Source organism: Rhodnius prolixus, unplaced genomic scaffold (genome assembly GCF_049639745.1).
Source record: "Rhodnius prolixus isolate KJV_2025 unplaced genomic scaffold, Rpr scaffold_3, whole genome shotgun sequence".
NCBI lineage: Eukaryota > Metazoa > Arthropoda > Insecta > Hemiptera > Reduviidae > Rhodnius > Rhodnius prolixus.
The window spans coordinates 45,372,053-45,385,916 of NW_027411603.1; positions in this window are offsets into that span (position 1 = coordinate 45,372,053).

The window sequence follows — 13,864 nt, forward strand, 5'->3', positions numbered from 1 at the left end:
TAGAGGGAACTACGACCTAGTTTGGGCAGAAGTAGAGGGTATTTCGGTAAGAAGAAGTAACTTACAGACCAACCCTGGTTGTTATAACTAAGGTAGATCTGTTTCTATTCATTTACTAAAATAAAAAGGGAAATAGAGGGAACTACGACCTAGTTTGGGCAGAAGTAGAGTGTATTTCGGTAAGAAGAAGTAACTTAAAGGCCAACCCTGGTTGTTATAACTAAGGTAGATCTGTTTCTATTCATTTACTAAAATAAAAAGGGAAATAGAAGGAACTACGACCTAGTTTGGGCAGAAGTAGAGGGTATTTCGGTAAGAAGAAGTAACTTACAGGCCAACCCTGGTTGTTATAACTAAGGTAGATCTGTTTCTATTCATTTACTAAAATAAAAAGGAAAATAGAGGGAACTACGACCTAGTTTGGGCAGAAGTAGAGAGTATTTCGGTAAGAAGAAGTAACTTACAGACCAACCCTGGTTTTTATAACTAAGGTTGATCTGTTCATATTCATTTACTAAAATAATAAGGGAAATAGAGGGAACTACGACCTAGTTTGGGCAGAAGTAGAGGGTATTTCGGTAAGAAGAAGTAACTTACAGACCAACCCTGGTTGTTATAACTAAGGTAGATCTGTTTCTATTCATTTACTAAAATAAAAAGGGAAATAGAGGGAACTACGACCTAGTTTGGGCAGAAGTAGAGAGTACTTCGGTAAGAAGATGTAACTTACAGGCCAACCCTGGTTGTTATAACTAAGGTAGATCTGTTTCTATTCATTTACTAAAATAAAAAGGGAAATAGAGGGAACTACGACCTAGTTTGGGCAGAAGTAGAGAGTATTTCGGTAAGAAGAAGTAACTTACAGATCAACCCTGGTTGTTATAACTAAGGTAGATCTGTTTCTATTCATTTACTAAAATAAAAAGGGAAATAGAGGGAACTACGACCTAGTTTGGGCAGAAGTAGAGGGTATTTCGGTAAGAAGAAGTAACTTACAGACCAACCCTCGTTGTTATAACTAAGGTAGATCTGTTTCTATTCATTTACTAAAATAATAAGGGAAATAGAGGGAACTACGACCTAGTTTGGGCAGAAGTAGAGAGTATTTCGGTAAGAAGAAGTAACTTACAGGCCAACCCTGGTTGTTATAACTAAGGTAGATCTGTTTCTATTCATTTACTAAAATAAAAAGGGAAATAGAGGGAACTACGACCTAGTTTGGGCAGAAGTAGAGAGTATTTCGGTAAGAAGAAGTAACATACAGGCCAACCCTGGTTGTTATAACTAAGGTAGATCTGTTTCTATTCATTTACTAAAATAAAAAGGGAAATAGAGGGAACTACGACCTAGTTTGGGCAGAAGTAGAGGGTATTTCGGTAAGAAGAAGTAACTTACAGACCAACCCTGGTTGTTATAACTAAGGTAGATCTGTTTCTATTCATTTAGTAAAATAAAAAGGGAAATAGAGGGAACTACGACCTAGTTTGGGCAGAAGTAGAGTGTATTTCGGTAAGAAGAAGTAACTTAAAGGCCAACCCTGGTTGTTATAACTAAGGTAGATCTGTCTCTATTCATTTACTAAAATAAAAAGGGAAATAGAAGGAACTACGACCTAGTTTGGGCAGAAGTAGAGGGTATTTCGGTAAGAAGAAGTAACTTACAGGCCAACCCTGGTTGTTATAACTAAGGTAGATCTGTTTCTATTCATTTACTAAAATAAAAAGGAAAATAGAGGGAACTACGACCTAGTTTGGGCAGAAGTAGAGAGTATTTCGGTAAGAAGAAGTAACTTACAGACCAACCCTGGTTTTTATAACTAAGGTTGATCTGTTCATATTCATTTACTAAAATAATAAGGGAAATAGAGGGAACTACGACCTAGTTTGGGCAGAAGTAGAGGGTATTTCGGTAAGAAGAAGTAACTTACAGACCAACCCTGGTTGTTATAACTAAGGTAGATCTGTTTCTATTCATTTACTAAAATAAAAAGGGAAATAGAGGGAACTACGACCTAGTTTGGGCAGAAGTAGAGAGTATTTCGGTAAGAAGATGTAACTTACAGGCCAACCCTGGTTGTTATAACTAAGGTAGATCTGTTTCTATTCATTTACTAAAATAAAAAGGGAAATAGAGGGAACTACGACCTAGTTTGGGCAGAAGTAGAGAGTATTTCGGTAAGTAGAAGTAACTTACAGATCAACCCTGGTTGTTATAACTAAGGTAGATCTGTTTCTATTCATTTACTAAAATAAAAAGGGAAATAGAGGGAACTACGACCTAGTTTGGGCAGAAGTAGAGGGTATTTCGGTAAGAAGAAGTAACTTACAGGCCAACCCTCGTTGTTATAACTAAGGTAGATCTGTTTCTATTCATTTACTAAAATAATAAGGGAAATAGAGGGAACTACGACCTAGTTTGGGCAGAAGTAGAGAGTATTTCGGTAAGAAGAAGTAACTTACAGGCCAACCCTGGTTGTTATAACTAAGGTAGATCTGTTTCTATTCATTTACTAAAATAAAAAGGGAAATAGAGGGAACTACGACCTAGTTTGGGCAGAAGTAGAGAGTATTTCGGTAAGAAGAAGTAACATACAGGCCAACCCTGGTTGTTATAACTAAGGTAGATCTGTTTCTATTCATTTACTAAAATAAAAACGAAAATAGAGGGAACTACGACCTAGTTTGGGCAGAAGTAGAGGGTATTTCGGTAAGAAGAAGTAACTTACAGACCAACCCTGGTTGTTATAACTAAGGTAGATCTGTTTCTATTCATTTACTAAAATAAAAAGGGAAATAGAGGGAACTACGACCTAGTTTGGGCAGAAGTAGAGGGTATTTCGGTAAGAAGAAGTAACTTACAGACCAACCCTGGTTGTTATAACTAAGGTTGATCTCTTTCTATTCATTTACTAAAATAAAAAGGGAAAATAGGGGGAACTACGACCTAGTTTGGGCAGAAGTAGAGGGTATTTCGGTAAGAAGAAGTAACTTACAGACCAACCCTGGTTGTTATAACTAAGATAGTTCTGTTTCTATTCATTTACTAAAATAAAAAGGAAAATAGAGGGAACTAAGACCTATTTTGGGCAGAAGTAGAGGGTATTTCGGTAAGAAGAAGTAACTTACACGCTAACCCTGGTTGTTATAACTAAGGTAGATCTGTTTCTATTCATTTACTAAAATAAAAAGGGAAAATAGAGGGAACTACGACCTAGTTTGGGCAGAAGTACAGGGTATTTCGGTAAGAAGAAGTAACTTACAGACCAACCCTGGTTGTTATAACTAAGGTAGATCTGTTTCTATTCATTTACTAAAATAAAAAGGGAAATAGAGGGAACTACGACCTAGTTTGGGCGGAAGTAGAGGGTATTTCGGTAAGAAGAAGTAACTTACAGGCCAACCCTGGTTGTTATAACTAAGGTAGATCTGTTTCTATTCATTTACTAAAATAAAAAGGAAAATAGAGGGAACTACGACCTAGTTTGGGCAGAAGTAGAAGGTATTTCGGTAAGAAGAAGTAACTTACAGATCAACCCTGGTTGTTATAACTAAGGTAGATCTGTTTCTATTCATTTACTAAAATAAAAAGGAAAATAGAGGGAACTACGACCTAGTTTGGGCAGAAGTAGAGGGTATTTCGGTAAGTAGAAGTAACTTTCAGACCAACCCTGGTTGTTATAACTAAGGTTGATCTCTTTCTATACATTTACTAAAATAAAAAGGGAAATAGAGGGAACTACGACCTAGTTTGGGCAGAAGTAGAGGGTATTTCGGTAAGAAGAAGTATCTTACAGGCCAATCCTGCTTGTTATAACTAAGGTAGATCTGTTTCTATTCATTTACTAAAATAAAAAGGGAAAATAGATGGAACTACGACCTAGTTTGGGCAGAAGTAGAGGGTATTTCGGTAAGAAGAAGTAACTTACAGGCCAACCCTGGTTCTTATAACTAAGGTTGATCTCCTTCTATTCAATTACTAAAATAAAAAGGGAAAATAGGGGGAACTACGACCTAGTTTGGGCAGAAGTAGAGGGTATTTCGGTAAGAAGAAGTAACTTACAGACCAACCCTGGTTGTTATAACTAAGGTGGATCTGTTTCTATTCATTTACTAAAATAAAAAGGGAAATAGAGGGAACTACGACCTAGTTTGGGCAAAAGTAGAGGGTATTTCGGTAAGAAGAAGTAACTTACAGACCAACCCTGGTTGTTATAACTAAGGTGGATCTGTTTCTATTCATTTACTAAAATAAAAAGAGAAATAGAGGGAACTAAGACCTAGTTTGGGCAGAAGTAGAGGGTATTTCGGTAAGAAGAAGTAACTTACAGACCAACCCTGGTTGTTATAACTAAGGTGGATCTGTTTCTATTCATTTACTAAAATAAAAAGGGAAATAGAGGGAACTAAGACCTAGTTTGGGCAGAAGTAGAGGGTATTTCGGTAAGAAGAAGTAACTTACAGACCAACCCTGGTTGTTATAACTAAGATAGTTCTGTTTCTATTCATTTACTAAAATAAAAAGGAAAATAGAGGGAACTAAGACCTATTTTGGGCAGAAGTAGAGGGTATTTCGGTAAGAAGAAGTAATTTACAGACCAACCCTGGTTGTTATAACTAAGGTAGATCTGTTTCTATTCATTTACTAAAATAAAAAGGGAAATAGAGGGAACTACGACCTAGTTTGGGCAGAAGTAGAGGGTATTTCGGTAAGTAGAAGTAACTTTCAGACCAACCCTGGTTGTTACAACTAAGGTTGATCTCTTTCTATTCATTTACTAAAATAAAAAGGGAAATAGAGGGAACTACGACCTAGTTTGGGCAGAAGTAGAGGGTATTTCGGTAAGAAGAAGTAACTTACAGGCCAACCCTGGTTGTTATAACTAAGGTAGATCTCTTTCTATTCATTTACTAAAATAAAAAGGGAAAATAGAGGGAACTACGACCTAGTTTGGGCAGAAGTAGAGGGTATTTCGGTAAGAAGAAGTAACTTACAGACCAACCCTGGTTGTTATAACTAAGGTTGATCTCTTTCTATTCATTTACTAAAATAAAAAGGGAAAATAGGGGGAACTACGACCTAGTTTGGGCAGAAGTAGAGGGTATTTCGGTAAAAAGAAGTAACTTACAGACCAACCCTGGTTGTTATAACTAAGGTGATCTGTTTCTATTCATTTACTAAAATAAAAAGGGAAATAGAGGGAACTACGACCTAGTTTGGGCAGAAGTAGAGGGTATTTCGGTAAGAAGAAGTAATTTACAGGCCAACCCTGGTTGTTATAACTAAGGTAGATCTGTTTCTATTCATTTACTAAAATAAAAAGGGAAATAGAGGGAACTACGACCTAGTTTGGGCAGAAGTAGAGGGTATTTCGGTAAGAAGAAGTAACTTACAGACCAACCCTGGTTGTTATAACTAAGATTGATCTGTTTCTATTCATTTACTAAAATAAAAAGAGAAAATAGAGGGAACTACGACCTAGTTTGGGCAGAAGTAGAGGGTATTTCGGTAAGAAGAAGTAATTTACAGACCAACCCTGGTTGTTATAACTAAGGTAGATCTGTTTCTATTCATTTACTAAAATAAAAAGGGAAATAGAGGGAACTACGACCTTGTTTGGGCAGAAGTAGAGGGTATTTCGGTAAGTAGAAGTAACTTTCAGACCAACCCTGGTTGTTACAACTAAGGTTGATCTCTTTCTATTCATTTACTAAAATAAAAAGGGAAATAGAGGGAACTACGACCTAGTTTGGGCAGAAGTAGAGGGTATTTCGGTAAGAAGAAGTAACTTACAGGCCAATCCTGGTTGTTATAACTAAGGTAGATCTGTTTCCATTCATTTACTAAAATAAAAAGGGAAAATAGAGGGTACTACGACCTAGTTTGGGCAGAAGAAGAGGGTATTTCGGTAAGAAGAAGTAACTTACAGGCCAACCCTGGTTGTTATAACTAAGGTAGATCTGTTTCTATTCATTTACTAAAATAAAAAGGGAAAATAGAGGGTACTACGACCTAGTTTGGGCTGAAGAAGAGGGTATTTCGGTAAGAAGAAGTAACTTACAGGCCAACCCTGGTTGTTATAACTAAGGTAGATCTGTTTCTATTCATTTACTAAAATAAAAAGGGAAATAGAGGGAACTACGACCTAGTTTGGGCAGAAGTTGAGGGTATTTCGGTAAGAAGAAGTAACTTACAGACCAACCCTGGTTGTTATAACTAAGATTGATCTGTTTCTATTCATTTACTAAAATAAAAAGAGAAAATAGAGGGAACTACGACCTAGTTTGGGCAGAAGTAGAGGGTATTTCGGTAAGAAGAAGTAACTTACAGACCAACCCTGGTTGTTATAACTAAGATTGATCTGTTTCTATTCATTTACTAAAATAAAAAGAGAAAATAGAGGGAACTACGACCTAGTTTGGGCAGAAGTAGAGGGTATTTCGGTAAGAAGAAGTAACTTACAGGCCAACCCTGGTTGTTATAACTAAGGTACATCTGTTTCTATTCATTTACTAAAATAAAAAGGGAAATAGAGGGAACTACGACCTAGTTTGGGCAGAAGTAGAGGGTATTTCGGTAAGAAGAAGTAACTTACAGGCCAACCCTGGTTGTTATAACTAAGGTAGATCACTTTCTATTCATTTACTAAAATAAAAAGGGAAATAGAGGGAACTACGACCTAGTTTGGGCAGTAGTAGAGGGTATTTCGGTAAGAAGAAGTAACTTACAGACCAACCCTGGTTGTTATAACTAAGATTAATCTGTTTCTATTCATTTACTAAAATAAAAAGAGAAAATAGAGGGAACTACGACCTAGTTTGGGCAGAAGTAGAGGGTATTTCGGTAAGAAGAAGTAACTTACAGGCCAACCCTGGTTGTTATAACTAAGGTAGATCTCTTTCTATTCATTTACTAAAATAAAAAGGGAAAATAGAGGGAACTACGACCTAGTTTGGGCAGAAGTAGAGGGTATTTCGGTAAGAAGAAGTAACTTACAGACCAACCCTGGTTGTTATAACTAAGGTTGATCTCTTTCTATTCATTTACTAAAATAAAAAGGGAAAATAGGGGGAACTACGACCTAGTTTGGGCAGAAGTAGAGGGTATTTCGGTAAAAAGAAGTAACTTACAGACCAACCCTGGTTGTTATAACTAAGGTGATCTGTTTCTATTCATTTACTAAAATAAAAAGGGAAATAGAGGGAACTACGACCTAGTTTGGGCAGAAGTAGAGGGTATTTCGGTAAGAAGAAGTAATTTACAGGCCAACCCTGGTTGTTATAACTAAGGTAGATCTGTTTCTATTCATTTACTAAAATAAAAAGGGAAATAGAGGGAACTACGACCTAGTTTGGGCAGAAGTAGAGGGTATTTCGGTAAGAAGAAGTAACTTACAGACCAACCCTGGTTGTTATAACTAAGATTGATCTGTTTCTATTCATTTACTAAAATAAAAAGAGAAAATAGAGGGAACTACGACCTAGTTTGGGCAGAAGTAGAGGGTATTTCGGTAAGAAGAAGTAATTTACAGACCAACCCTGGTTGTTATAACTAAGGTAGATCTGTTTCTATTCATTTACTAAAATAAAAAGGGAAATAGAGGGAACTACGACCTTGTTTGGGCAGAAGTAGAGGGTATTTCGGTAAGTAGAAGTAACTTTCAGACCAACCCTGGTTGTTACAACTAAGGTTGATCTCTTTCTATTCATTTACTAAAATAAAAAGGGAAATAGAGGGAACTACGACCTAGTTTGGGCAGAAGTAGAGGGTATTTCGGTAAGAAGAAGTAACTTACAGGCCAATCCTGGTTGTTATAACTAAGGTAGATCTGTTTCCATTCATTTACTAAAATAAAAAGGGAAAATAGAGGGTACTACGACCTAGTTTGGGCAGAAGAAGAGGGTATTTCGGTAAGAAGAAGTAACTTACAGGCCAACCCTGGTTGTTATAACTAAGGTAGATCTGTTTCTATTCATTTACTAAAATAAAAAGGGAAAATAGAGGGTACTACGACCTAGTTTGGGCTGAAGAAGAGGGTATTTCGGTAAGAAGAAGTAACTTACAGGCCAACCCTGGTTGTTATAACTAAGGTAGATCTGTTTCTATTCATTTACTAAAATAAAAAGGGAAATAGAGGGAACTACGACCTAGTTTGGGCAGAAGTTGAGGGTATTTCGGTAAGAAGAAGTAACTTACAGACCAACCCTGGTTGTTATAACTAAGATTGATCTGTTTCTATTCATTTACTAAAATAAAAAGAGAAAATAGAGGGAACTACGACCTAGTTTGGGCAGAAGTAGAGGGTATTTCGGTAAGAAGAAGTAACTTACAGACCAACCCTGGTTGTTATAACTAAGATTGATCTGTTTCTATTCATTTACTAAAATAAAAAGAGAAAATAGAGGGAACTACGACCTAGTTTGGGCAGAAGTAGAGGGTATTTCGGTAAGAAGAAGTAACTTACAGGCCAACCCTGGTTGTTATAACTAAGGTACATCTGTTTCTATTCATTTACTAAAATAAAAAGGGAAATAGAGGGAACTACGACCTAGTTTGGGCAGAAGTAGAGGGTATTTCGGTAAGAAGAAGTAACTTACAGGCCAACCCTGGTTGTTATAACTAAGGTAGATCACTTTCTATTCATTTACTAAAATAAAAAGGGAAATAGAGGGAACTACGACCTAGTTTGGGCAGTAGTAGAGGGTATTTCGGTAAGAAGAAGTAACTTACAGACCAACCCTGGTTGTTATAACTAAGATTAATCTGTTTCTATTCATTTACTAAAATAAAAAGAGAAAATAGAGGGAACTACGACCTAGTTTGGGCAGAAGTAGAGGGTATTCGGTAAGAAGAAGTAACTTACAGACCAACCCTGGTTGTTATAACTAAGGTAGATCTGTTTCTATTCATTTACTAAAAAAAAAAGGGATATAGAGGGAACTACGACCTAGTTTGGCCAGAAATAGAGGGTATTTCGGTAAGAAGAAGTAACTTACAGACCAACCCTGGTTGTTATAACTAAGGTGGATCTGTTTCTATTCATTTACTAAAATAAAAAGGGAAATAGAGGGAACTACGACCTAGTTTGGGCAGAAGTAGAGGGTATTTCGGTAAGAAGAAGTAACTTACAGGCCAACCCTGGTTGTTATAACTAAGGTAGATCTGTTTCTATTCATTTACTAAAATAAAAAGGGAAATAGAGGGAACTACGACCTAGTTTGGGCAGAAGTAGAGGGTATTTCGGTAAGAAGAAGTAACTTACAGACCAACCCTGGTTGTTATAACTAAGATTGATCTGTTACTATTCATTTACTAAAATAAAAAGAGAAAATAGAGGGAACTACGACCTAGTTTGGGCAGAAGTAGAGGGTATTTCGGTAAGAAGAAGTAACTTACAGACCAACCCTGGTTGTTATAACTAAGGTAGATCTGTTTCTATTCATTTACTAAAAAAGAAAGGGATATAGAGGGAACTACGACCTAGTTTGGCCAGAAGTAGAGGGTATTTCGGTAAGAAGTAACTTACAGGCCAACCCTGGTTGTTATAACTAAGGTAGATATGTTTCTATTCATTTACTAAAATAAATAGGGAAATAGAGGGAACTACGACCTAGTTTGGGCAGAAGTAGAGGGTATTTCGGTAAGAAGAAGTAACTTAAAGACCAACCCTGGTTGTTATAACTAAGGTGGATCTGTTTCTATTCATTTACTAAAATAAAAAGGGAAATAGAGGGAACTACGACCTAGTTTGGGCAGAAGTAGAGGGTATTTCGGTAAGAAGAAGTAACTTACAGGCCAACCCTGGTTGTTATAACTAAGGTAGATCTGTTTCTATTCATTTACTAAAATAAAAAGGGAAATAGAGGGAACTACGACCTAGTTTGGGCAGAAGTAGAGCGTATTTCGGTAAGAAGAAGTAACTTACAGACCAACCCTGGTTGTTATAACTAAGGTTGATCTCTTTCTATTCATTTACTAAAATAAAAAGGGAAAATAGAGGGAACTACGACCTAGTTTGGGCAGAAGTAGAGGGTATTTCGGTAAGTAGAAGTAACTTTCAGACCAACCCTGGTTGTTATAACTAAGGTTGATCTCTTTCTATTCATTTACTAAAATAAAAAGGGAAATAGAGGGAACTACGACCTAGGTTGGGCAGTAGTAGTGTATATTTCGGTAAGAAGAAATAACATTCAGACCAACCCTGTTTGTTATAACTAAGGTAGATCTGTTTCTATTCATTTACTAAAATAAAAAGGGAAATAGAGGGAACTACGACCTAGTTTGGGCAGAAGTAGAGGGTATTTCGGTAAGAAGAAGTAACTTACAGACCAACCCTGGTTGTTATAACTAAGGTGGATCTGTTTCTATTCATTTACTAAAATAAAAAGGGAAATAGAGGGAACTACGACCTAGTTTGGGCAAAAGTAGAGGGTATTTCGGTAAGAAGAAGTAACTTACAGACCAACCCTGGTTGTTATAACTAAGGTGGATCTGTTTGTATTCATTTACTAAAATAAAAAGGGAAATAGAGGGAACTACGACCTAGTTTGGGCAGAAGTAGAGGGTATTTCGGTAAGAAGAAGTAACTTACAGGCCAACCCTGGTTGTTATAACTAAGGTAGATCTGTTTCTATTCATTTACTAAAATAAAAAGGGAAAATAGAGGGAACTACGACCTAGTTTGGGCAGAAGTAGAGGGTATTTCGGTAAGAAGAAGTAACTTACAGGCCAACCCTGGTTGTTATAACTAAGGTAGATCTGTTTCTATTCATTTACTAAAAGAAAAAGGGAAATAGAGGGAACTACGACCTAGTTTGGGCGGAAGTAGAGGGTATTTCGGTAAGAAGAAGTAACTTACAGACCAACCCTGGTTGTTATAACTAAGATTGATCTGTTTCTATTTATTTACTAAAATAAAAAGGGAAAATAGAGGGAACTACGACCTAGTTTGGGCAGAAGTAGAAAGTATTTCGGTAAGTAGAAGTAACTTTCAGACCAACCCTGGTTGTTATAACTAAGGTTGATCTCTTTCTATTCATTTACTAAAATAAAAAGGGAAATAGAGGGAACTACGACCTAGGTTGGGCAGTAGTAGTGTATATTTCGGTAAGAAGAAATAACATTCAGACCAACCCTGTTTGTTATAACTAAGGTAGATCTGTTTCTATTCATTTACTAAAATAAAAAGGGAAATAGAGGGAACTACGACCTAGTTTGGGCAGAAGTAGAGGGTATTTCGGTAAGAAGAAGTAACTTACAGACCAACCCTGGTTGTTATAACTAAGGTGGATCTGTTTCAATTCATTTACTAAAATAAAAACGGAAATAGAGGGAACTACGACCTAGTTTGGGCAGAAGTAGAGGGTATTTCGGTAAGAAGAAGTAACTTACAGACCAACCCTGGTTGTTATAACTAAGGTTGATCTCTTTCTATTCATTTACTAAAATAAAAAGGGAAAATAGGGGGAACTACGACCTAGTTTGGGCAGAAGTAGAGGGTATTTCGGTAAAAAGAAGTAACTTACAGACCAACCCTGGTTGTTATAACTAAGGTTGATCTCTTTCTATTCATTTACTAAAATAAAAAGGGAAAATAGGGGGAACTACGACCTAGTTTGGGCAGAAGTAGAGGGTATTTCGGTAAGAAGAAGTAACTTACAGACCAACCCTGGTTGTTATAACTAAGGTTGATCTCTTTCTATTCATTTACTAAAATAAAAAGGGAAAATAGAGGGAACTACGACCTAGTTTGGGCAGAAGTAGAGGGTATTTCGGTAAGAAGAAGTAACTTACAGACCAACCCTGGTTGTTATAACTAAGATTAATCTGTTTCTATTCATTTACTAAAATAAAAAGAGAAAATAGAGGGAACTACGACCTAGTTTGGGCAGAAGTAGAGGGTATTCGGTAAGAAGAAGTAACTTACAGACCAACCCTGGTTGTTATAACTAAGGTAGATCTGTTTCTATTCATTTACTAAAAAAAAAAGGGATATAGAGGGAACTACGACCTAGTTTGGCCAGAAATAGAGGGTATTTCGGTAAGAAGAAGTAACTTACAGACCAACCCTGGTTGTTATAACTAAGGTGGATCTGTTTCTATTCATTTACTAAAATAAAAAGGGAAATAGAGGGAACTACGACCTAGTTTGGGCAGAAGTAGAGGGTATTTCGGTAAGAAGAAGTAACTTACAGGCCAACCCTGGTTGTTATAACTAAGGTAGATCTGTTTCTATTCATTTACTAAAATAAAAAGGGAAATAGAGGGAACTACGACCTAGTTTGGGCAGAAGTAGAGGGTATTTCGGTAAGAAGAAGTAACTTACAGACCAACCCTGGTTGTTATAACTAAGATTGATCTGTTACTATTCATTTACTAAAATAAAAAGAGAAAATAGAGGGAACTACGACCTAGTTTGGGCAGAAGTAGAGGGTATTTCGGTAAGAAGAAGTAACTTACAGACCAACCCTGGTTGTTATAACTAAGGTAGATCTGTTTCTATTCATTTACTAAAAAAGAAAGGGATATAGAGGGAACTACGACCTAGTTTGGCCAGAAGTAGAGGGTATTTCGGTAAGAAGTAACTTACAGGCCAACCCTGGTTGTTATAACTAAGGTAGATATGTTTCTATTCATTTACTAAAATAAATAGGGAAATAGAGGGAACTACGACCTAGTTTGGGCAGAAGTAGAGGGTATTTCGGTAAGAAGAAGTAACTTAAAGACCAACCCTGGTTGTTATAACTAAGGTGGATCTGTTTCTATTCATTTACTAAAATAAAAAGGGAAATAGAGGGAACTACGACCTAGTTTGGGCAGAAGTAGAGGGTATTTCGGTAAGAAGAAGTAACTTACAGGCCAACCCTGGTTGTTATAACTAAGGTAGATCTGTTTCTATTCATTTACTAAAATAAAAAGGGAAATAGAGGGAACTACGACCTAGTTTGGGCAGAAGTAGAGGGTATTTCGGTAAGAAGAAGTAACTTACAGACCAACCCTGGTTGTTATAACTAAGGTTGATCTCTTTCTATTCATTTACTAAAATAAAAAGGGAAAATAGAGGGAACTACGACCTAGTTTGGGCAGAAGTAGAGGGTATTTCGGTAAGTAGAAGTAACTTTCAGACCAACCCTGGTTGTTATAACTAAGGTTGATCTCTTTCTATTCATTTACTAAAATAAAAAGGGAAATAGAGGGAACTACGACCTAGGTTGGGCAGTAGTAGTGTATATTTCGGTAAGAAGAAATAACATTCAGACCAACCCTGTTTGTTATAACTAAGGTAGATCTGTTTCTATTCATTTACTAAAATAAAAAGGGAAATAGAGGGAACTACGACCTAGTTTGGGCAGAAGTAGAGGGTATTTCGGTAAGAAGAAGTAACTTACAGACCAACCCTGGTTGTTATAACTAAGGTGGATCTGTTTCTATTCATTTACTAAAATAAAAAGGGAAATAGAGGGAACTACGACCTAGTTTGGGCAAAAGTAGAGGGTATTTCGGTAAGAAGAAGTAACTTACAGACCAACCCTGGTTGTTATAACTAAGGTGGATCTGTTTGTATTCATTTACTAAAATAAAAAGGGAAATAGAGGGAACTACGACCTAGTTTGGGCAGAAGTAGAGGGTATTTCGGTAAGAAGAAGTAACTTACAGGCCAACCCTGGTTGTTATAACTAAGGTAGATCTGTTTCTATTCATTTACTAAAATAAAAAGGGAAAATAGAGGGAACTACGACCTAGTTTGGGCAGAAGTAGAGGGTATTTCGGTAAGAAGAAGTAACTTACAGGCCAACCCTGGTTGTTATAACTAAGGTAGATCTGTTTCTATTCATTTACTAAAAGAAAAAGGGAAATAGAGGGAACT